Source organism: Vulpes lagopus, chromosome 15 (genome assembly GCF_018345385.1).
Source record: "Vulpes lagopus strain Blue_001 chromosome 15, ASM1834538v1, whole genome shotgun sequence".
Lineage (NCBI taxonomy): Eukaryota > Metazoa > Chordata > Mammalia > Carnivora > Canidae > Vulpes > Vulpes lagopus.
This window is the reverse complement of record NC_054838.1, coordinates 34015628-34041177: the sequence shown is the minus strand read 5'-3', so window position 1 is coordinate 34041177 and position 25550 is coordinate 34015628. Positions and strand designations below refer to the sequence as shown.

The following is a 25550-nucleotide window of genomic DNA, read 5'->3' as shown; positions in this document are numbered from 1 at the left end:
ATGAAAACAGCAAACTCTGGAAATGTTATTCCAATTCTTTGACCTAGTATGGTATTTGAGGAGTGTTAAGATCCTGGGCTTGCCCTCAGAATTCGGTGGTGTGAAAATAATCCCTAGCTTTGCCAAGAGTACAGGCATGTGAGTTGAAGCAAGAAGCATTTAAAACTTGACTACATTTCCTACCTAGTGTATCCAGCCTTTGCCCTAGAAAGGCTAATTCTATTACACATGAAGAGATAATTCCAGATTAATAAGGAAAATCGGATAGAAAACCATAGGTCTTCAACATGGCTACCTTAGAGACAAACTTTTCCAATAGGATTTTCTTTGCTGTGGGACAGAAAGGAACTGCACTTTATGAATTTCAAATTTCAGTTTATTTCAACTCCAGGGTGGGAATAGGGAGTGAAGATAAGGAGTAGATAGAAAGTGGTGTGCCTGCAAAGATCTATGCATGCTCTAATAAACAACCCATGTTGTTGTCAATAACAGAAAATTTTTTTTTCGTTTTTGGGTTTAAAATCCGTTGTTAGGGATCCCTGGGTGGCGCAGTGGTTTAGCGCTTGCCTTTGGCCCAGGGCGCGATCCTGGAGACCCGGGATCGAATCCCACATCAGGCTCCCGGTGCATGGAGCCTGCTTCTCCCTCTGCCTATGTCTCTGCCTCTCTCTCTCTCTCTCTCTGTGACTATCATAAATAAATAAAAATTTAAAAAAAAAATCCGTTGTTAGATAATTTTCTGAAATCTGAATCTTCTTCTATTTTTTTTTTTTTTTTTTTTTTTTTGCGTGTTATAGGTATAAAAACTGAGCCAGCTTAATGGGAAATTTCAAAATTCTGCTGCCTCTAGCTCCCAGGGCTTCTCCATCTGCCCTAGCTTCACTTGGAGCCAGAAAGACACACAGCGCCAGATTTCTCATTAGCAGTAAACCTGTTGGACTATGAGGATAAGGCATACAGAACCCTGCTGGGGCATGTTGGGTGCAAGGGTGACGATAGTTATCTCAGCTCTGAAACCCATGAAGTTTGCAAAGACTGTTTTGAGGTGGAAAGGCATGTGTGGGGTAAGGGATTGCCTGGCTTGGTGGGTGGGTGGGGGGTCTTCTAAGTTCATTATGACGTAGACAGTCTGTGCCTCAGGGAAATGCTTGTTCTTTTTGCCAAATCCTTTTCATCAGAGGTGGTCACTTTCATCTGTGATTTAACTCATTCTGTGGTTTGATGTAAATATTAGGATGAATCGTATGAAATTGTCAGTGTTTCATATGGTCTCACCTAATATTTTACTGGAAAAGGGGGCTTCTATTTGAATACAGTGATGGCATGCTGTCACTTTATTGGCAGGAAAATAGGTTCTTGGACAGCAGGAGGTTCAAAATGGGAATGTATGCATAATTCCTGTCTGTGGTTCTGTGAACAGTCTGTTGTGTTGAAGGAACTAATTGGAGACCCTTGACGGCTCAACAGAACCCCACCAAGGCTTGTTGGATTTTTAAATTAAAATAGTAGAGCTATGAAGAAAAGAAAAACACTTCATCCATTAGCCTGCCACTCTGACAAGCAGCACAACCAACTCTGCTTTCAGCTGTTGTGCTAGAATCGGCTGTGGTATCTGAAAGTTTGTATGATGTCTGGGTAACCCCATGACTCTACTGAATCAGTGTTATTGCTCAGCCAGACAAGCCATGTGCAGTGTTTTTTAAAATAAACTATGTAAACTACGCAAAGAGATGCTTGGATATAAATGCATAGGAAAGACAGTTTCCTGTGTACTTGCCTTCCTTGGGAGAGGTAGGCCATGCTCCTTGCCTGCTGCTTGTTCTCTATTGCCTTTGAACTAAAGGTATCAGAGGTGCCATAGAAGAGTAGTTTCGCTTAGTAGTAAATATGTTATAGGTACTGTAAACCTTTCATGAACAAGGCAAAACACAACTGAGTTGACTAAATGGGAAACTCAAACACGTACACACTAAGTCACTTTCCGCCTGAGAGAATAACAGCTCATAGAACTTGTTGAGTGCATTTTACATTCTAACGCCTCTTGATGTGTCCACTCAGCTAATATTCTTAGCAACACTAGGATTTAAGTGTTGCCTCATTCTTCAAATGAGGAAATAGTCTCAGCCAGTACACTAACCCAGGTTTACACAGGGGCAGAGTCAAGAATTAAACATGAGGGGCACCTGGTTGGCTCAGTAGGTTAAGTGTCCAACTCTTGGTTTTAGCTCAGGTTAGGATCTCAGGGTCCTGGAATTAGACCCCACATTATACTCCATGCTTAGCACAGAGTCTGCTTGTCCTTCTCCCCCTCTCCTCCTCCTCCTGCTCTCTCTCTCTCTTAAATAAATAAATAAAATCTTTAAAAAACTAAAAAAAACTAAACATGAGCATTTCTGATTCACAAGTTTGTACCATTCACATGAGTGCACTGATTCTCTTTCCACATCATTAGAGAAATTCGAGTTTATCATTAATACTTGACCATGCCTAGGCAGATTAACTGTTCATTTTAACCCCTGATTGACCTCTTTGTTTTCTAGCTGACTTCCAGTGGTATATACCAAAAATAGATAAATAATTTATTTTTAATAGATAAATAATTTAAATAAGAAACCAATCATAACGAGAAAGAAAACATGAACCCCCCTCTTTTAGCCTTGGGAATTTAAGAATCAGTTGCCTTGAAAAGTAGGACATGTTTGGAGTTGGTTTTAAACACCCCAGAGAGGGTTTCAGGTTGTGCCTATTGATTGGTACTCCCAGGGCATATCTGTCTGTCTGTCTCTCCATCCCTCCTGATATATTTATCTGAAGTATAATTCTATGCAATAAAATGCACAGATCAATGAAGTTTAATAGAAGTATGCATCTATCTGGATCAAGACAGAGAACTTTCTTCATGTCTATTCCAGTCAGTATACTAAGTCTCAACCCCCCGCCCCCAACCCTGAGAAGTGATTTTTTTTTGAATTTTTTTTATTTTATTATTTATGATAGTCACAGAGAGAGAGAGAGAGGCAGAGACATAGGCAGAGGGAGAAGCAGGCTCCATGCACCAGGAGCCCGACGTGGGATTCGATCCCGGGTCTCCAGGATCGCGCCCTGGGCCAAAGGCAGGCGCCAAACGGCTGCGCCACCCAGGGATCCCCTGAGAGGTGATTACTACTCCAAATGTGCCACCAGAGAGGAGTTTAGCCTATTCCTGAACTTCATACAAATGTAACCTTGCAGTCTGTGTCCTTTCATGTTTGGTTCTTTGGCTCAGCATAGTATTTTTAAGAGTCATCCATACTCTTTTGTATTTTGATGATCTGTTACTTTTTCTTGCTTTACATATTATTTCATTACATGAATATAACATCATTTGTTTATCCATTCTTCTGTTAAAGGACATTTGGATTGTTTTCATTTGGGGGCTACTATGAATAAAGCTGCTATCAACATTCTTATGCAGATCTTTTGATGAAAAGATGTGCCCACTTCTCTTGCATATATACAGGAGTAAAACTACAGGGTCATGGGGTAGGCAGATGCTTTTTTTTTTTTTTAAGATTTTATTTATTATTTATTTATTTACTTGAGAGAGAGAGAGAGCTCAAGCAGGGGGAGTGGCAGAGGGATAGGGAGATGCAGATTTCCATCCCAGGACCCCAGGATCACCTCCTGAGCCAAAGGCAGATGCTTAACCAACTGAACCACCTAGGCGCCACCATAGAGTAGGCAGATATTTTAAATTGCTAAATAATTTTCTAAAGTGATCATAGGAAATGTAGTTTTTACCTGAGTGTGCCTTCCTAAAACCCCCTGGTGGGTGGGAAAGATCTTGCATTCCTGAAAGAGAAGAGGGGAAGAATGGATGTTGGAGGACAATCAGCAGCCTCTGCCATAGAGCCCACGGCTATTTTTCATGAGTACATTAACCAAGACATTTCCTTCCCTGAATGTCAAGAATATGAAACACAAACACAAACCTAGGTTTTTAAGCAGTGGCAGCACTTTTCTTGAAATGGAAGTAAACTCAACTCCTTGGAGCCACTAAGAGCTGTGATGGGTTGGTGTTTCTGAAGGGCAGCTAAATTGGTTTCTTTGATTTCAGAGATGATGAGAAATGCTAGTGGAGATGTCAAAGGCTTTCAGCACCTCTGGTCAAGGTTGTACTTTCATCAGGTTATATTTTTAGCTTCTGGCTGCGCTCATTTAAGGCCTCTCCCCTCTTAGTGAAATTGAAAAGTACCTATAGATTTATATAGGTGGATATGGATTAGCTAATATCTTTCCCCTTCATTATATTGTTTTTAAATCTCTCTATGAATTATCTGATTCTTAACAAAGAGACTAAATCCTCTCTAGATCCCAAGTTTGCATAATTCTCTAAGTACATGAAGGTAACTGACTTAGGTTTTTAAGGGGCAGCAACTCCGTTTCTTGAAATGGAGTTAAACATGACAGAGATGTTGATGACTCCAGAATGACATTTCCAGAGGGCAGCATAATATCTAGCAGAGTATAGACACTCCACAGATGTGTGCCCCTTCCCTTGGGATCTCCCAGTTAAGTGAGGTATGCAGATAAGTAGGTCATAATGACAGTGTAGGATGTCAAATGCTATGCCAAGCACAGATGGGAGTGTTTTCTTTACTATCTTTTATGGCTTGATATCAGAAAAATGCTGACTGTTGTGAAATGCCAGAAACACAAAGTTCTCACAATTATGGACAGTAGTTGAAGCCTGAACTTTGTGCTGCGGGGTCCGATACCTGCCCAGTGTAGCTCTGTGAAAGTACCCCTGGGTGTACTGCTCTGTGATCCATTTACTAACCTGACTTCTGCACTACTTTGAAAAATGAGTGATGTATAAAGGATAAGAACAGCAGAGAACAGCCCGGTGAAATCCCCCCACACTTGGAGCTGCTCCACCTTTAGCTGGCTAGGTGACCTTGAACACATTCTTAAATTCTGAGGCTCATTTTGTCATCTTTAAAAGGAGTATAATATCCATTCTTCTCACCTAGAGGACTTGTGAGGATTAACTGTGAGTTTATTAGATAAAACTCTTCAGAATATTGCCTCGCACTCGATCAGCACTTCATGTTGCTATTGCCATTGTTGATGTTTCTGTGGTTATTACTTCCCACATGCCATTGCTTTAGAAACTAGTTGGGACTCTTATGTATATTTGTTTGCTTGCTTGCTTGCTTCCCCGCCATATTTTTCAATATCACTTCTAAATGGGTTAAAAAGTTCATTTCTCCCTGAATTTAAAAAAGATTTCTTTGGAGCACCTGGGTGGCTCAGTCTCTCAAGTGTCTGATTCGTGGTTTAGGCTCAGATCATGATCTCAGGGTCATGCGATCAAGCCCTGAGGGTCCCCCCACCCCTGCACTCAGCACAGAATCTGCTTGGGATTCTCTGCCTCCACCCCTCCCCCTGCTTGTGCCCTCTTTCTCCCTCTCTCCCAAATAAATAAATTTAAAATAAAATAAAGTATATTTCTTTTATTTATTTATTTTTAAATATTATTTATTTATTTACTCATGAGAGACTCAGAGAGAGGGGCAGAGACATAGGCAGAGGGAAAACAGGTTCCCTGTAGGTACTGGATCCTATGCCTGGAGCTGACAGGCAAATGCTCAACCCCTGAGCCACCCAGGTGTCCCAGTAGATTTCTTTTAAATTACTTTTTATTAGGCTTTATTTTTAGAGTAGTTTTAGACTCATGGAAAAATTGTGCAGAAAGTAAGGAGATTTCTAACATACCTGCTGCCAAGAGTGGTTCATTTGTTAGAATCCATGAGCTTATATTAACACATCATTATCACTTCAAAGTCCATAGTATACATTAGGGTTCACTCTTGCTATTGTACACTCTATGGGTTTTGACAAGTATGTAATGACGTAGCTACCTTTATAGTACCATGCAGAGTAGTTTCACTACTAAAAATCCTGAATTTTTCATAGGATGTATTCTTCAGTTCCTCAAAAACCCAAAGACAAGATGACCAAAAATATGAGTTTAAGAAAATTGTGTGAAAGAAAAAAATTACTCTTAGAAGTTTTCCTCTGAGACAACACTTGAAATTCAATGGTAAACTTGGTAACATTTGTCTGTGCTAGCTGGGTGATAAATATACTTGAAATAGATGGAATGTCTTATGAGTAAAGGAAGCAGTCTGAGGTATTGTCATTGTGAATATAGTAAACTGCTGAAGATAAATTTTTAGTGTATGTAGAGTCTTGGCATGAAAGCGTTTATCATCACAGTGCTGCTGCCTTTTTTTTTAATTTAGTTTGTTTGATTTTAATAAGCTCTTCAAGCACTTTGTGCAAGCTTGAGCAAAGATATTCATGAATATATTTCTGCTAAGCCACAGTAATGAATTATTTATTTTGAAATCTGTCTATATTTGTAGCTATCGATAATAGCAGTTTTAGAGAAATGAAAACCTTTGAATCCAATATCTGACATTTGTGAGGTGAAATGCGATATGAATTGAAAATAGAAGGGAATAGATATTTGCCACGTATATCTCTGATAAAAGTTCACCATCTAGAATACCATGCATAGAGAATACAAAGCAAAGAGAAGGTTAGAACAGCCCTATAGAAAATGGGCAAAGTTTTTTTAAAAAGCAAAGAAAACACAAATGACCTATTAACATATGAAAGGATGCTTAAAATCATTAATAGTCAAGGAATTGCAAATTAAACTTCAATAAGGCACCATTTTACATTCACCAAAATGACAAAAATTAAGAAGTCTTTTCCAAGTGTCGGAGAAAAATTAGAATGACTGGAGTTCTCCTCCACTGGACCAACTGCTTTGGAAAACTGATTAACATTTATTTACATTAAAAATATAACCCAACAACTCACTTGTTAGGTCTATACCTTAGGAAAACTTTGGTACAAATACACAGGAAATATATATAAGGATATTTGTGCCAAATCTGTTAATAAAGTCCACAGCTAACCCAATGTCCTGCAGTAAGGTGGATATGTACTTGGGTTATATTCATACAGTGAGCCCAGCAGTAAGGATTAATAAATAAATGCTACAGACGTCAACATGCATGAGCTGCACAACATGATGTGGGCTCCAAGGAGCAGGTCATAGATTCCATATCCATATTCATATTCTCTATATTATTTATGGATACATATGTACCTGATAAATTTTTTCTATAAAGAAAATTAGAGGATGGTTTGCCCTGACTCAGGAGAGTTACTTATGGCAGGAGAGTTATTAGGAACAACACGCTATTACCAAGAAGGGCCACCCAGAAGGAAATTACTGTTAGTGCTCTTTGTTTGCCTCAGTTGTGTCTATATACATGTCATTTTATTTTTCTTTAAACTCTACAGAGGTTTTATATGATTTTTTGAATATGTAGTATCTCTCTTACATGTACACACACTCAATGGCTTTTATCCACTTAAAAAAGCAGAGCATTGGCCCAGATTGATTGTATAGTCATGGAAAATAAAAGCAGGAAGGAAATAGTAATGTTCTTTAAAATGCCATCCTATTACCTTAATTTTTTTCTTTGACAGTTGGGACTGAATTATATACAAGTAAATAAAATTGGAACAAAAAATGACAAACTAATTTCGTCACCTTGTCAGCAATATTGCATCCTTACCACTATGAAAGAGCACTTAATCTATTTCAGGCACTCTCTTCACTTTTGCTGTTCTTCACAGTAGCACCAGGGGGTAGGTAATAATGTGCCCACATCTATGCAGAAGTGCAGTGTGAATCAGAGAGATTGAGGGATTTGCCCAGTCTGATGGCTGGAAAGTGGCTCCCTCCCTCAAATGCAGATTCAGTTCCTCAGGCCAAGTTCTGCTGTCTCCACAATGCCCTGCTCCCTCTCTTGGTTTAGCATTTTCCCTGCAGGGAGTCTGCGCTTGAGATAAGTAGAGTCTTTATCCACGTCTCACGACCAATGGTGTCCTTCTTGAACTTCATCCATCCTCTCTTTGGTAAAATTTTCCACAAGAATCAGGAGTTCATATTTTCCAGATGCTAATACACTGTCCTGCCAGCATGGTGCTGTGCTTTACTAAAAAATAATGGCCCAGTATGAAGCGCATGTATTTTGCAAAGTGTGTCAGAGCACGGGTCAAATCAATTATGTTTTTTGTAATGACCAGATTTTCATACTGGAACATGTTAAATAATTGGCTGTAATGAAAAATGCTAGGGAGAATTCATAAGAAAACTAATTGAACTGGGAAAGCAAAGAGACTCGTTCATTTCCAGAAGTGATATTTGAAATCCAGAAACACGCTGTTCATTCATTTCCTCCATCCGTGATTTATTCCCACTGCAGCACATTAGTCTCTCTGCTGTTTTGCAAAAGCTGTACTTGATCCTCATCTTTCTTCCTGAGAGAGAGGGCATGGTAGCAGAGCTCTTCAGGATTGGAATCTGATTCTCTAGAAGAAGGTCTGGCAGGTCCAAGGTCTTCACAGCAAAGGCAGGGACAGGACTGGTCTCAATGAGATAGGCCTTGGAGCTTGGGGAATTAGAAACAAAGATCTCAGATTGGAGTGTTTATACTTTTACTTAAGAAATGCAAGACACCATCTGACCTTGCAGCTGTATTTCCCAAATCTAGCTGATCATACATATTACCTGGGAAGCTAGCAAATGTTTAAAACAAACAAAAAACAAAACAATGAAACCCACAGAGGATCCTTGCCCATACCCTAAATTTATGAAATAAGAAATCACAAGGCAGGGCCAGAGAGTCTATCTATACATAGCACCTTAGAAAATTCAGTTAAAAGACGTCTGGGGGGCAGCCCGGATGGCTCAGCGGTTTAGCCCTGCCTTCAGCCCAGGGCCTGATCCTGGAGACCCAGGATCGAGTCCCACGTCGGGCTCCCTGCATAGGGCCTGCTTCTCCCTCTGCCTGTGTCTCTGCCTCTCTCTCTCTCTGTGTCTCTCATGAATAAATAAATAAAATGCTAAAAAAAATAAACAAATAAAAATAAAAGACGTCTGGGTAGCTCAGCGGTTGAGCATTTGCCTTCGACTCAGGTCGTGATCCCGCGGTTCCGGGATTGAGCCCCATGAGTCCCACATTGGGCTCCCTGCAGGGAGCCTGCTTCTCCCTCTTCCTGTGTCTCTGCCATCTCTCTGTGTCTCTCATGAATAAATAAATAAAATCTTTAAAAAAAAAATTCAGTTAAGTTTGGGAACTTTTGGATCATATAGTATCATGCCCTAAACTCTCTGTCATGACATTCAGGGACCTTATCAAAGTGACCTCAATGTGCCCAGTCTCCCTCCCTCGATTATTGACAGGTGAAAAAAACTCTATCCTTCTTCCAACATAAGGCCGTAGGATTTTGCTTTCAATCCTTTAGGAAACAGGGAGTACCTACTATGTGCCAGACCTGACAAATATGCCAAAATATATCCTACTCTATTATTGTATGCTCTCAGCTGAGTTCAGGAACTGGGACAGACTCCTAAAATAAGTCCACTACAACCCGCCTTATGCTCCATGACAACTGAAACTTCTACCAAGGATGGTAAACACAGGATATGCTCCTCTCTATCTCAGGACAGACCTTGTTCACAGTTTCCAGCATTCTTTCCTCTGTGTCTGGAAGCAACTTCAGACCTTCTCAATGGCCACTATCACCGTTTGCTTTGGCACATGAGACAAAGCCTGTTTGCAGTCTCTGCTGTAAACCACATTGGAGAAACCAAGTCCATTGGCTCCTGCCTTCACCCTCAGAGGTGATTGAATTTGTGTTCAGACTCCAGGAAAGGCAGGATTTTCCAGACATCGCATTTATTTGTTGGATGGGCCAGTGGGTAGTGTTGAGCCCCAGGACAGACACCCTGGTCCATACTCCTCTCTCTACTAGAAGGCCATGTACTTGCTGGACTGAGAACATGAATGGTTTTTGGTACTCAGGCTCAATTCTCTCCTGTCTGCCTTCATCATCCATAGGCAGCTATTGTAGAAAGTCATAACATCAGATCTAGTTTTCTAAAGTCTCATTAACTTCAGGCTATGCAATTTTGCAATTAAATTTTACACATTCAGGAATGAAAAGTGAAGTTGTGATGGGAGGAAAGGAGATGTAGAAAACATCCTAAGAGAAACATTGCATTCTCGTCTCCAGAGGTTAGTTCCAACAGGAACAGGAGATAGTGAAATGGAGAGCACAGCTAGAATCAGCCAGACATGGACTTGAGCAGCACACCTCCCACCCCCTCATCACCACCCTGTCCCCTGCCCAGAGTTAGCTGTATGAATTCAACTAAAAAAATTTAAAAAAGGGGGGGGGGAAATAGGGTGTGTATGTGTGTGTGTGAATAATCTATTTATCATGAGCTTGTTTTAGTTATATAAATAATCTAGATGAGCCTCTTAAATGTCTTGTTGGCCAGGCCTTTATATCCTTGGTTTCTGACCCAGAACCTGGCACATTAGGGAAGGTTTTCAATAAATGGTAGTCATCATCATATTGCAGTCCTCTTATCTGCAGGGGCAATTGATCTGTCAATCTCAAGGATCCAGAACATTAGTAAGAACTAGCTAACAGCCAAAACAAATGTCAGTAGCTGCATGAATTTTCCAAGGTCATAGATTTGCCTCAAAAAGATCTCTCATGCAAAACCTATTTATCCTTACTTCTTTTAAGCTGCTAATATTGGGGTTTGGGGTTGTGCTATCGTTGTTGTTGTTTACTTACTGTAGATTACAAGCAGAATCATGTGAGGGACTGGCAGAGATATCAGGTAAAAACTAACCTAACGGAGAGAGAAGAAACTAGGAAGACTCAAAAATATATCCAGTGATTACAGAGCACCTACTCTGTGTTTGGGGCTTGCTAAATGAGATAACATCATATACTTAAGAAACGCATAGTGGGGATGGGAGGTGTTATGAATTATTGTGGTGTCATGAATATCTGTCCAGGACGCCATTATAAGTGAGGACTTCTTCTAGTCAGAGAATTAAGGAAGGAGGAACAAGACAGTTTTCCTAAAACCTAAGATGTTTAGGTATCCTTTGAAAGGCCGGGAAGTGTTTATAAGAAAGCCAGGGCTAGGGAGAGAGGTATTAGTTTTCTAATCAGAGGGACCTGATTAAAGCAGAAAAAGCAAGAAGGTTGGAAAGTCCCAGGGTCTCAGGAATCTACCATACAAGGCCCAACTCAGTCTGACTGGAGCTTAGGTTGTGAGGGGTGAGGAACAGAGGGGAGGTGAAGCTGGAAAATGATAGGCCAGCTCACAGAGGAATGTACCCATACACTATGCTGACTATGGATCTTAGACTGTAGTCCAAGAGGACAGATAGTAACTTCTATGGTTTTGTCTGGCAGGGGGTGTTTGTTTGTTTGTTTGTTTTGTTTGTTTGTTTAAACAAGCAAGTGGGGTGGTCAGATTTGGTTTTAGAAAAACAACTCTTGCTGAGTGCAGAGGAAGGACTTAAGAATTATGAAACTGAAAAAAAAAAGAATTATGAAACTGGAAGTAAGGAAGCCAGTTAGGCTGTGGCAATAACAATCTAGAAATCTCAATGCCTTAAACTAAAGCAAGAACAGTGAGATTGGAGAAGACGGGGCAGATACAAACCAACCCAGGAAAGTAACACAACAGAACTAAAATGTGTGGTAGATTTAGAGCACAAGCAGACAGCTCTATACACCTCAGTAGCCTTGAAAACATCACACTACCGTAAATGACAGGTTGAATGAAAATCATAAGCCATCAAAAGGGTTTAAGCTCTGTTTAGTATATTCTGTTTGCTAAAGTAGGGAAGTATGATATGTATTTTAGAAAAAGTTCTACCTACTAGTTTGTTAATGTTTGATTTCTCAGTGATTCTAATGAATGAGTTTTAATATACATAAGTACCTAACATTTTTTGAGTAACCAGTATTTGGGGATCTCTGTAGGTATATTGCCCATTTAAATTTTAGAATTACCCTGTTGGGAAAGTACTGTTGAATCCTAGTACAGATAAACAATCTAAAGCTCAGACAGAGGAGGTAAATTTTTGGGAGGTTTACAGCTGGAAGCATTGGATCATTTTGATTCCAAAACCCAGGCCTTTTCTACCATGCTGTCACTAACCACATCTTATTCAATAAGCAGTAATATTCTGATTAAAATGAGAAGTTATTACACATCATACAAACTCAAAGAATATGTACTTGGAGTTTGCTATCCTTCCTCTTTAAAATGGTGCTCAGGGGACACCTGGATGGCTCAGTGGTTGAGTGTCTGCCTTCAGCTCAGGGTGTGATCCCAGAGTCCCAGATCTAGTTCCACATAGTGCTCTCTGCAGGGAGCCTGCTTCTCCCTCTGCCTATGTCTCTGCCTCTCTCTGTCTTTCACGAATAAATAAATAAAATCTTTCTTAAAAAAATTAAAATGGTGCTTAGGATTTTCTGAGCAGTTTTTCACAGGACAGAGTAGAGGGTGATAACTTCTCTGGAAGAACAGCCAAGAAAACAGCACATGTACAGAGCTGAGTAAATTATTGCAATAACAGTGAGTCTAATTTTTTTCTTCCTCAGAAATGCAGAACTGAACATGTACCATCTTGCCCATGCAAAACACATATCCTCTGAAATAATTTTGAGATGTAAATTAATTCCCTCCCTGAAGCAAATATCGAATCATTGCAGGCAAGCTAGTCCTCCAGACTCAAATAAAGAGCATCCGACCGTAGCTCTAGCCTCTCTCAAGCCCTGGACTAACTTTGTGAAGCTAGGCAAGCCATTTAGTCACTCTGGACCTCTGTCTTTTCCGTGTAAAAAAAAAAATATATGATAATACTTGCTTTCTTCAGGAAGTTAAAAAGATAAGCATAAGAAATATCAGTGCTTGTAAAGGTCAGATATTCTGTACAAGTACAAAGCTTATTTTTATTCTATCAGTCTCCTGGATGGAAGTGGAAAATTTCATCTTACTCCTTTTATTGTCTTCAGCAAACAGAGCGAGCACATATTATGTGCTGTTGGAGGGGAAGTATGTTTTCCTCTCTCAGAGAGCTCATGATCTTGCTACCCCGTCAATATGTAACATGTCTGTAATGCTCTTGTTTGTGATATCTAATTTATTCTTTATTTTATCTTTTGAGGTAGGAATTATCCATCCACATTTTATAGATGTGACTGTTGAGCCTAGTAAGTAACTGAATGGACCCTCAGATATTCTGACTTCCCAAACTCAGCTCTCTTTCCATCATCACAGAATTGCTTTACTATCTCAATAAAGAAAACAGGTATATTCATAACAAGCTTCCATAAAAATCTGATTAGTACAAACTAAGAGCTATGGGAGTTCAGAGGGGAGAGCAATTAATTTCAGATAGAGTCTATTCTCAGAGTGCATTCCAGAAGAAGAAACATTTGAAATGAACCAAAAGAATAACCAGAACAGAGAAGGAGGAAAGACCATTCTAGATAGCAGAAGAAACATGAACAAAAATGTGGAATTAGTCAAGTAAATAGTTATGTTTGGGAACAATGAACATAGAGTAATTGAAATATGGAGGCCGTTAACTGAAGACTTTTTAAAAGGAAGGTAGGATTTAGATGTGAAGGATCTTGAATATCGTGTTAAATAATTTGGGACTGACTCTGAACAGTGAAGTTTGAGCAGAGGAGTAATGTAATCATATTGGTGATTTAGATGTAACCCTAATGCAGTAGGGAAGATGGGTTACAGGTGGCTGAGATCAGAGATTGGGAAACCAACTGGGGACTATTGCAGTAATATAGGCAAGCATTTAAAAAAAATTAAAACTAGATTGAGGCAAGAAATTGGGGATGAGTGAGAAAGAGTAAAGCAACATTTTTAATTAGTTTTAACACTAATAGAATGTTAGATTTGAAAGAAAGGGAGACATCAATGAGCCTAGCTTTCTGGATTGGGCAACTGGATGGATGGTGGTGCCATTAACCAGGAAAGAAAATACAGGAGAAACTGGTGTAATGGAAGGAAAATTATTGTTTATTATGTTGACTTTAGGGGAGAGATGGAGGAAAAAGGGACATCTTCCACTCATATCAGACCTTCAAAGACAATTTTGTGATTGATATGGTAACCAATGAGCCATAGCTACACTTCCTTTAAATCTTATTACTATTATTTGACTCTGTTTTATAGTTTAAGCTAATTTTAGAGTCAACAGAGTTGCTGCTAGACTTTTGTATCAGATCATGTTCCTGTCAATATGCAAAACAAAGGGATCAATGCAGTCTAAGGGTTTCATAAAATTTCTAAATACCTGCAAACTTCTTTCTGCCTGAATAATATCCTGATATATTCTCTTATAATGTGCCTATTATAGCATTAGCTCTACCTCATCAGGGGCATGGCTGAGATTAAGGGCCAGCAAACTGATAATGACAGACTTTTGTTTGCTTTTTGGAACTTCTGTTATCCATTTTTTGTTCCTTAGATTTTTCTGTAGAATGTTCTCAACAGCATTTTACGTCTTGATGGGCACTTGCATTTCAATTAGTGTCTCTAACAGGCATGGGGACCAGATAAAGGCTGGAAATACATGAGTAATTCAGTTGGCTGCAGATCAGCCTTAGACCACATCAGTAATGGCACTTGCTAATTTCCTGCAAAGAAACATGGTTGCAGAGAAGAGCCACAGAGAATCAGACTGCATACTTCAACTCAATACAGTCACAGAACCACCTGTGGAGTAACAGTAATTAAAATGCATGTCTTAGCTATTAAATTAGATCCTTAAATGGATTCTTAAAGGTGAGAATAAATGAGGAAGAAGTCCACCAAGTTCCTCTCTTTTAGGACTTGGAATCTAGTAGGTTGCAAACCATTGTCCTCAGTTCCCTCATCAAAAAATGTGAATGATGATTGTGCTTATACAGTAGGATTTTTAGAATTGTTAAGAGAAAAGTACATAAAACACTCAATATGGTGGCTAGCACAAAATCACTTAATACTTTCATTATAGTTGAAAACCAAGTGCAACACCAGAGCTGGGAGGATACACCCCATACTTGCCACTTAAATTTGGCAAATCAAGGGACTTAGAGAAAAGTGATAGCTTCCATAAATAGATTTATTGCTTCTCAAATTTTATTGCTCTGAGATCATTTAAATATATTAAGCAGTTTATGTGAGAATGTCTGTAGTCAGAATGAGCCCTTAGCCAATAAACCTCGATAAAAGAATACTCCTAGATACGTGAATGGCATGAAAAGCCGAGAAAATGAATATCATCACTATATAAAAGCATGATGAATTTCATTAGTTACTATGGTTTATGAATCAGCAGATCTGCCTTTTTTTGTAAAGATTTTATTTATTTCTTCATGAGAGAAACAGAAAGATAGAGGCAGAGGGGGAAGCAGGCTTCCCGTGGGGAGCCTGATGCAGGACTCCATCCAGGGACTCTGAGATCAAACGCTGAGCCAAAGGTAGATGCTCAACCCCTGAGCCACTCAGGCATCCCAGCAGAGCTACCTGTTAATTTAAATTCAGCCAAGCTGTATGGAGCCCACCTAATTTATTTCTTGAAATCTGGCCTATCTTTTCAGTAGGAATTAGTTAGGAAGAGTCATGAGGGGAGCCTACATGCTTTCACTGAGAAATCTCTTACAACCCTTTTGGGTTTCAAGTATGGTAACTCTCCCAAGAATAGAAATCCAACAACTCCTTTGGTAGCGGTTCAAGAATGAGAAGCAAATTGAGGCCGTCTCTTCTGGTGTGACCCTTCCTCCTCATCCAACATATAAACCCTCTCCTAAGTATCCTTTACATGTGGTTAACAACCCTATTCTTAGGGAGTTTCCCCTGTATCTAGTATAAAACCTTGACTGCTTCCATTTAAGACAATATTACATCTAACTTTACATTCTTTGGACCAGTAGAATGTTCTTTAGGCATTTGTCCGCCTAAGATAATCATGCATTTGAAACATCTTGTAAATTACAGAGTGCTGTATGAAATTGCTTATTTGAAGACTGTTTTAACCAGGCTGAGAAAGACTATGATGCCATAATAAACAATCCTTAAATTGGCTTAACACAACAAGTTTGTTTCACACCCACACTACATATCAAATGGGGCCAGAGGCACAGCTCTGCTCCATGTTACCACTCGGGTACCCAGTATGATACAATTGCCACAATCTTGTAGCTACACCGCTGGGATTAAGTTCTGTGATAGGCATGGCAGGAGAAGAGAGGGGATTGCACATGGACACATTTACTCAGAGCCCATTGACCACATCAGGCTGTCACAGGGTTTTGCTTAACTGCAAGGGGCCCAGGAAATAGGAGGAACACATGAATATTTGGTAAGCTATAAATGTATCTTTCATAGTGTTTTGTCCAGAGTAAGAGAACCAAAGAGGCTTAAAATTGTTCAGTTGTCTTTTTAACCCTTTAATTACTGACATATTTATCTAGGTTTACTCTATAGTCAATTTTTTAAGTAATCTTTTTTTAATCTAATTTTTTCCAATGTCCTTACCTTTTCCCCCCATTCCCAGCTTTAATGAGACAAATTGAGACTGAAATAAGACATTGTTAAGTCTAAGATGTACAACCTGATGATTTGGTACATATTCATACTGCAAAATGATTATCACAATAAGATTACTTAACACATAATTGCCTTTGATGTGTGTGATAAGAACTTTTAAGATCTACTCCCTTAGCAACTTTCAACTATACAATACAGTATTATTACCTGTAGTCACTGTGCTGTACATTAGATCCTCAGAATGTATTCATCTTATAACTGGAAGTTTGTACCTTTTGGCTGCCTTCACCCATTTTCCTCACCCTGCCACTGAAACCATTAATTTACTCTTTCTATGAGTTCAACATATAATGAATGAAATCCATGTGATTTTACACGAGTCCACAAATAAGTGAGATCATATAGCATTTGTCTTTCTCTGATTGATTTCACTAAGCATAATGCCCTCAGGTCTCATGCATTGTTAAAAATGGCACAATTCTCTTCCTTTTATGGCTGAATAATATTCCATTGTATGTATATAATACCACATTTTCTTTATCTGTTCATCTCTTAGTTTGTTTCTACACTGTGACTTTTTAAAATAATGCTGCAATGAACATGGGGATGCAGTTATCTCTTCTAGTGATTTCATTTCCTTTAGGTAGAAACTCAGAAGTAGGATTGTTGGATCATACAGTAAAGTAGTCTTAACAAGGACTTATTCAATGCCACATGTTGAAAAGGGGTTATTTCTTGCTGTTTTCCTGTCAGAGGACAAAGCTCTTTTATTGTTACTTTTCTAAGTAATGGGGACATTATGACCTAAGCATGTTCTATTTTTATCCTGATATCTAGGCAGTTTTATGTTTGTGCTTTTACAAATTCCAACTTCATATCAGTATTGGATTTCCACATGATTTTTAATGGACCTTTTCTCTCGATTAACTACCAATTCCAATTTCACTATCTCCTATTAAAAGTAGAAAATTTAAGTGACGAATGAGAGGCTATTAGAGCTTAAAATGGCCACTTACAGCCAGACAGTAAGAAATACTTTTTTTCCAAAAAAGGCCCCACAGGCAGCAGATTTTTGAAAAACCCAAAGCATGATAGTAATAGCAACTACATTCTGGAATGGCTGCTGTGTCAAGCCCCTCAGAGAGATCATTTCATGTAATCTTCACAAGACCTTTGCTGAATAGGTATAATTGTTCATAACCATGTACGTACAAGTAGAGGAGCCAGGATCTGAAATCAGACTGGTCTTCTTCTAAAGCCTAATTTACTAAGGGCAAAGAAAATAGCCCCTATCAGCATTGCCTCATTATGTGTCAATATTCACAACCCTGCTGTGAGTTCATGTGAGTACTGACCTTGGGTTAGATCTAGAAGCATTACAAGAAAACAAGAGCATGAGCTTTGGGGCTCTCTTGCCTCCGTTTGTGGGTTTGAGTCCCAGCTCTGCAATTTCTTAGCTATGAAAGCTTAGGCAAGCTGCTTTTTAGCCTCTTTGTGCCACAGTTCCTTCTCTAAAAAATGTAAATGCAAATCATGTCTGCCTTATGGAGCTACAGTGCAGATTAAGTAGTTACTACAAGTAAAGTAGAATTCAATAAATAATGGCTATTAATTTTGAATTCTGACTAGGTACCTTGAGGATATAGATGAAGGGAAGGAAGGAAATAATATTTTTAAAGAACCTAATATGCTGGTGCTGTATGGGCACAATGGTTTTATTTAATCTTCACAATAAACCTGTTAAGTGGCTTGACCTCATTGCATACAGGAGCAAAATCTGAGGCACAGAAAAGTAAAATAACTTAGCTCAGTCACCCAGCTGGTCAGTGGCAAAGCTAGGAGTCCATCCCAATCTGACTGTGCTGCTGCAGGAAGAAAATACTGAAGCATATTTACTGTTTTGTTTTTAATACAACTTGAAAAATTCTCCCTTAAGTTGACAAACCTAAGGGCACAGAATTAAACTCAAGTTGAATCGACACAAATACCAAGAGGCTGGCAAAGCCCTTTTTTTCCGGCCCTGCAGTATCCCTGGCCCAAGCAATGTCAATGCACTACTCTTGACTGAAGCTAAAGGTCTCACATCCACCCAGGCTCCCCAGCTTTCCTGAAATACCTGTTTGCATCCGCTCTTCTACCTAATGCTGAACACTTGACTCAATGTCATGCCCTCTGTCAAACTCTTATTTCTTTAAGAGCCCTCTCTGGTTGCACTAGGAGGTTGGTCTTACTTTACCTGTTTTGTTTTATGGTTTTTGTTGTGAGAGAGAGAGAGAGTGCATGCACACAAACACATAGGTGGGGGTAAGGGGCAGAAGGAGAAGGAGAGAGAGAATCTTAAGTAGATTCCATACCCAGCAGAATACATCAGGGGGCTCAATCTCAAAACCCTGAGATCATGACCTGAGCCAAAATCAAGAGTCCGATGCTTAACTGACTGAACCACCCAACCTGTGCCCCAACCAGTTGCTTTCTTTTACCCCTTGGTACTTTCACATTTCTTCTCTCTCTTCCCTTTTCTCCTCGGGCACTGATAAGGCTTCTAAAGCCTCTTCTCTGTGGTCTATAACTATACCATGGGCATGAGATACCTTATTGTCTTGAATTTTCAAGCTCTGAATGTTAATTTTCCTATTTTTTCTCTCTTTTAAGATTTATATATTTATTTATTTATTTATTTATTTATTTATTTATTTATTTATTTGAGAGAGAGGGAGGGAGCACATGCATGCACAAGTGGGGGGAGGGGCAGAGGGAGAGAATCTTTAGGCAGACTCCTCTCAGAGCACAGAGCCCCATGTACAGCTTGATCTCATGACCCATGAGATCATGACCTGAGCCAAAACCAAGAATAGGATGCTGACTGAACCACCCAGGTGCCCCTGACTTTTCTGTTTTTTTCTAGTTCGATTTCATAGCAGTATTCAAAGTTTCAGAATTTTTAAAACATGGCTAGTAATCGATGCTTAGAAATTCTCTTTGGAGAGGAAGTATCACCATTTTTGTTTGCAAAATTCAGTGGAAAAATTACTGTCCAAGTATTGTTTTCAATCAGTAGATTGAACACATGTTGTTCATGTGCTCTTATTTCAATGCAACTTGTATATTTTTGGCCTTGAGTCTCAGCTCCACGTCACAGGAGACCATTGATAAATACATAAATAGAAGTGACTTCATAGTAAACCATAAGGCAACAACAATATGCCAGCTGGGATGTAGAGAGAGAAAAATCACAAAAAGTACAAGGATATGGCTGGCATCTAGGTACAGTCATAGACCTCAGCTGGGAAAGCTATCTGTAAACAGGCCAAAAGCAGCAGAACAGATTATGGGTTTCTTTTGGAACCTATTGGTATCTATCCTGGCCTTGGTCATGGGTTGTTAGTTATACCCAGATCACTGCCTCCATATTGTTAGGAAACCAGTCTAATCATATTATTGTAAAAACTTGTTTCAACATTTGTATTATCTTTTAAAATCTTGCTTTCTTTATTACTACTACTGCTGTCATCATAGTGGTAGTAGAAGAATAATCCTCTATTTCAATATAACATAAAATGATTATAAAGCACCTTCACAATAATATTACCGTTTTATCTCCAAACTCCACTTAGATGGGTTGGCCAGAGAGGGTTTCATTTTTCAAGTGAAAAATTTGAAACAGGTACATATGTGCTTATTATGTCAATCCTGAAAAGTAGAGGAGCCACTTCACTATAAACTACTTAAGGGTTAGAATTGCATCTTCTTTGCATTTATCTTATTTCTTATAACTCCTGGTTCTAGGCCTAGCATGTCTTGTCAACTGAATGAAAGAACAAATTAGGGGATCCCTGGGTGGCGCAGCGGCTTAGCGCCTGCCTTTGGCTCAGGGCGCGATCCTGGAGACCCGGGATCGAATCCCACATCAGGCTCCCGGTGCATGGAGCCTGCTTCTCCCTCTGCCTGTGTCTCTGCCTCTCTCTCTCTCTGTGACTATCATAAATAATAAATAAAAATTTAAAAAAAAAGAAAGAACAAATTAGTGTAACTTGATGTTTCTCTGAATTACTAATTTTTAAAAGATTTTTTGAAGGGGGGGCATGCATGAGTGGTAGGGACAGAGGGAGAGGGAGAGGAAGAGGAAATCTCAAGCAGATTCTGAACTGAACATGGAACCCCACATGGGTCTCAATCCCATAACCCTCAGATCAAGACCTGAGCCAAAATCAAGAGTTAAACATCTAACCAACTATGCCACCCAGACACCCCTGAATTACTAATTTTGATACTATTTCCTGCCTTCCATGCCTCCTTTCTCAAACTTTCTCCTCTCCATCACCTTTTTTTTTTATGAAAAAAAAAAAGTATGATTCTAGAAAGGAAACTTTTTGTTTTTACCAGCAAGTCTGGTCCCTAATTCTGATGGAAATAAAAATGTCCTACGTGGAAGTTTTGAACTTATATAAAGTTGAATCTAGGATATGTCTCCCTGTAAACAGTGACTCCACGATTCAGAATCAGAGTTTCTTCAAGGAAATAGATACTGTTCATTTGAATGAGCTGCTTTTATTGATCACAGCCTGGCCTTACCGAAGGTTTCTAACACCAAATCAAAACTCTAAGAGAATAAGTGAAACTGGGTTTAGGGAATATTAGATATTAGGTACTGCATATTGCTTTTCACTTCTCATTTTGAAATACTTGAATTTAGTATTCCGATTTTGGACTCTTTCCCCATATGGAAACCCCATGTGCAACCATACGGATTGCCACATTTGGTAATTGTGCTTTACTTTCAAGGCTGCCAGGCCCAGGTTATCAGAATATCACCCAGGCAGACCCTGGAATTTTCAGATCCAACGATGGTGATCAAAGAAGAAGCTTTTCAATTCACATTTTTGTATATTTTCCAAAGGCCCACCAGCTCCTGGGCACGGTGCTTGGTGCTGGGAATGCAATAATGGATTAAGACATAGTCACTACCCTTAAGGCTCTCACAGAAAAGGAAGGGATGTCCAAGGTTTATCAGTGAAATCACAGGCGCTTCTTAGTTCCACTCCCAGCAATATAATCAATGGAATGGTTGCATTTGTTGGATTTGTAAAGCTTTAGGCTGAAGATTCTGAGTTTCAAAGGAAATGTAAGAATAATGACAATTTTGTATGGAAGATTAAGTAGCAATATGGTAAACTCTTCCATATTAGAGTACCACTATTCTTCAGTGCCAAGAACTCTACAATATGCCGTACTTATATTATGCATCTATAGGAAAATAATGTATGGAAAACACCTAGCTCAGAGATTGCACTACTATAATTGCTACACATTCAGGTGCTTGGATAGCTCAGTTGGTTGAGCATCTGAATCTTGATTTTGTCTCAGGGTCATGAGATTGGACTGGCATTGTGCTTTGTGCTCAGTATGGAGCCTATTTAAGATTCTATCTCTCTCTCCCTCTGCTCCTGGGCTCAAAAGATAAATAAATCTTTAAAAAATTGCTAAACATTATAACAATCTAGTCAAAGAGGTCCTTATTATTTGCATTTAACAGAGGAAGAAGCTAAGGTTCAAAATTACAAAATGACTTATTAAGTCTCACAGCTAGTGGATGGCAAGCATGATACCAACTCAGGGAGGATATAGCTCCAAAGCTCTTGCTCTTTCTACTCCAGTGCAGTTGGATCAGAAAATAGTGCAGAAGCTAATTTTCATGATCTCTCATCTAGGAGTTTCATTTTATTCTAGCAAGGCACACTAATTAAATAAGGATGAAGTACTCAATTCTGTTCAACTACCGTTTGTTGAGACTCTTTTTGGCATACAACAAGAGATGTCCTTTGAATGCTAAATATTCAAAGTTTGAAAGTCAGAAAATGCCTCTTTAACCTTTAACCACATCAGGCAGAGCAGATCTGTCTCAGAGAGGACTAGCTTGCCCTGCACTGCCCTTCTTGTGCATACTCACATTCACACACACACACACACACACACACACACACACACACGCATTATCCAAGCCTGCTTTCAGGCAGGGGCAGGTTTGGGCAATGCCTTTCACTGCACTTTCAGTTGACTCCTTTAGTAGGAGCAGTGAGGTATAGCCCAGGGAAGAACAGCAACAACAAATCTCAGAAATGGGTTTTTAGACTCACCTCTGCCTGTTACTCTCTAGGGCCTGACATTAATTCTTCAAACTTTTTGACCCTTGGCTTCTTTGTCCATAAAGTAAACCCCTTTGGAATGTTTTATCTCTAAGGTAACTTGCAGTCTTGATATCTCATGGCTCTCTTTTTGGGTTAAAAGTAACATTAAAAGAGCCAATTGATATGGTATATTGTAAGATTTTAAAGACAAGTCTTGTCTCTTTGAAAGTTGTGAGTTTGAGAACAAAAACTATATCTTTGACTATCTTCTTGCAGTTCCTAGCAAAATACCTCTCATGTAACAACTGTTCAATTGAAAATTTTTATTAATAAAAGAATAACTGAACACTTTATGTACTAAAGGAAAATGGATGATATTTCAAATCAAAAGTCAACAGAAGGGTCTCCATAGTGTCTCAGATGTTTTGACATCTACTTCTTAATCTAGTTCAAGAATAATAATTCTGACTGGTGGATCAGATGTCTTTGAAACATTAAAAAAATTCCAAAAGACACACACAAAAATCCCTGCATTTCTTTTCCTATGATTGAGTCTTAGTGCTAGGAAGTGTTACAATAAAAAAACGTCAGGTTTGTTTTTCTGCGTTTGATATTAAATTTCTGGAATACTTGTGAAGGACAGCATCAAGCCATTAGTATATTCCTCTGAGAAACACATAACATGAAATGAACTAGGTCTCTTTTCTTATCACAAACTTCTGAATTCTGAGTCACTTGTCTAAGGTGTTAGGAGATGAGTTAGAATCACAATGAGTAGGTAAGGGTCTATGATGGAAAAGACTATCTTACTTATTTTTAAATTTGGTACCTAAGACAGTGCTAAGCACACTGTAATAATTAAAACATTTGTTGTATAATGAACCTGTGAATAGATGCCTAATGACAGAATTGAATTTGCACTGCTTTCAGAATAAATGTGTTTCATGCTACAGGCTTCATAGTAAATGGGTTGATAATGTAATTCCATCCAACAGCACTGGTAGCATAAGAGAGCAATCATTTTACACTTAATAAACGTAGCCCGAAGAATATTAATTCTAAATGCCTAAGTAAGGCCTAAGTAGTAACTCTGAGGATGCAAAGAGTTACTGAAGTTGATCAAAGATGAGATTATATACTGGAGGATTACTCATTTGAAGAGGAGCTATCAAACTGAAGTAATGTACACAGTGAAATGAGGCTTGTGTGGTGAACGATAGAATATTATGTAAAGTAGAGAAATCTCAGTTGCAAATGGAAGCAGAGGTTCGAGAGAATAGAAATGAAACTATAAAGGTAGAGGTTTTTGAGGAATATCCTGTGTGGAAATGAAATTACAGGATGAGACAGTCCCTAATTTAAGCCATTGCAGAGGATGTGTCCTATCTTAGACATTTGTGATAACAAAGCTAGTCAATATTTGATAAACGAACGTGTTAATTCAAATTTAGGGTAATTCTTGTATCTTCATACGATGTATTTTTCAAGCTAAAGTGTTATTTACTCTTGGCATTTATTTGGTAGTGATTCTTTATCATAAAATAGAACACTTTGCTTATAGAAGTATCAGTAAACTTCCTGATTAACAGTGTGAACCTCTGTTCATATTCTCTAATCTGAGCCTTTTCAGTAGGGAAGGATTCTTCTCTTTAAGGCAGTAGTCCCAGCAGGACTGTTATAATACACTGATTTATGTCCTTTTGTTTGCAAGTGATTTAAAAAAGAAAAAGCTCAATAAGTTTAGGCAAAAGGGGGCAATTTGTCTTATAGGCCAAACAGAGGGTATTAGAGCTGTGACTCAGAAATAGGAACCAGACATTTGAGTGCCATCAAACACTCAGCCTCCCATCTCTGCTTCTCTCTACTTGGGGGTTGATTTCACTAACTAGCTACAGATTTGTCCATTAATTAGGGACTTGTCTCTCAAAGTTCCCAAATTACACTTTTTGAACTTTCTACCATGAGAGAAAGTTGCTCCTCACTGTGATCCCACAATGAAAGATGGGGGAGGTAGAGGAAAGAAGGTCTTTGATTCCCTTGGCCTTCGTTAGGTGATCTCCCACAGAAACCAGAATGCAGGTTCAGGTAAGAATACAATGATTCCTATTAGAATTTTGATGTTGAAACTTGGGGAATGGTAGTAATACTGACCAGACAAACATAGCATCCAATGTAATATATTACTGTTAATGAAATAAGGTTTTTTTTAAGATTTTATTTATTTATTCATGAGAGATACACAGAGAGAGGCAGAGATATAGGAAGAGACAGAAGTAGTCTCCCTGGGGAGAGCCCAGGGTGGGACTCAATCCCGGACCCCAGGATCATACCCTGAGCCGAAGGCAGACGCTCAACCCCTGAGACACCCAGGCATCCCAAAATGAGTTTTACAGATTTATTCTCTTTATAAATCAGATTGGAATTAAAATGACTATTTTATTAATAACCTCTTCACTTGCTTGCAACCCAATATGGTTCCCTTGAGTAGGAGAAAAGTAGTATGTAACCATCATGGCAGGGCTTTATTGACCTGGGCTGTAGTTTTACAGGGACAGAGTACATATCTATCTTTATTCGCCCCAGTGCTTAGCAGAGAGCAGCGCTCAATAAATGTTTGTTGAATTAGTTATAAATCCAAGGTCATGCTTCAGCCTATGGTGAGCAGTTTTTCCTGATAGCTAAAGTATTTAATAATTGTTTTAAAGATTAAGAATTATTATTTTCATACTAACTACCATTTTTTTTTCAAAATTTAACCATTGGCATATATTTTAATAAGAAAGAAAGCAAGTAGGGGGAAATGTAAAAGTCCAATTCCATTGTACATATGTACAATGATGCTGCAAATATTTCTATCAGTAATGGCACAATTAAAATTGGCGAATAAAGTCATATGATGATACAAATGAAATTTGCAA

At 38.8% G+C, this 25550-nt stretch overlaps 1 protein-coding gene and 1 long non-coding RNA gene across 24 annotated transcripts in view; one reads left to right on the top strand and one right to left on the bottom strand.

The window, feature by feature from the left end:
• DLG2 (discs large MAGUK scaffold protein 2) overlaps positions 1 to 25550 on the top strand; it is a 1981735-nt gene that overhangs the window by 1851883 nt on the left and 104302 nt on the right. The window lies entirely within an intron of this gene.
• The window catches only part of LOC121476321, a 100008-nt gene that overhangs the window by 1847 nt on the left and 72611 nt on the right, over positions 1 to 25550 (bottom strand). For both annotated transcript variants that reach the window (XR_005983908.1, XR_005983909.1), the window contains exons 3-4: positions 7641 to 8519; positions 3781 to 3831 (exon numbers count right to left, since the gene is read on the bottom strand). This is a non-coding gene — a long non-coding RNA (uncharacterized LOC121476321). The remainder of the gene's footprint in view (positions 1 to 3780; positions 3832 to 7640; positions 8520 to 25550) is intronic.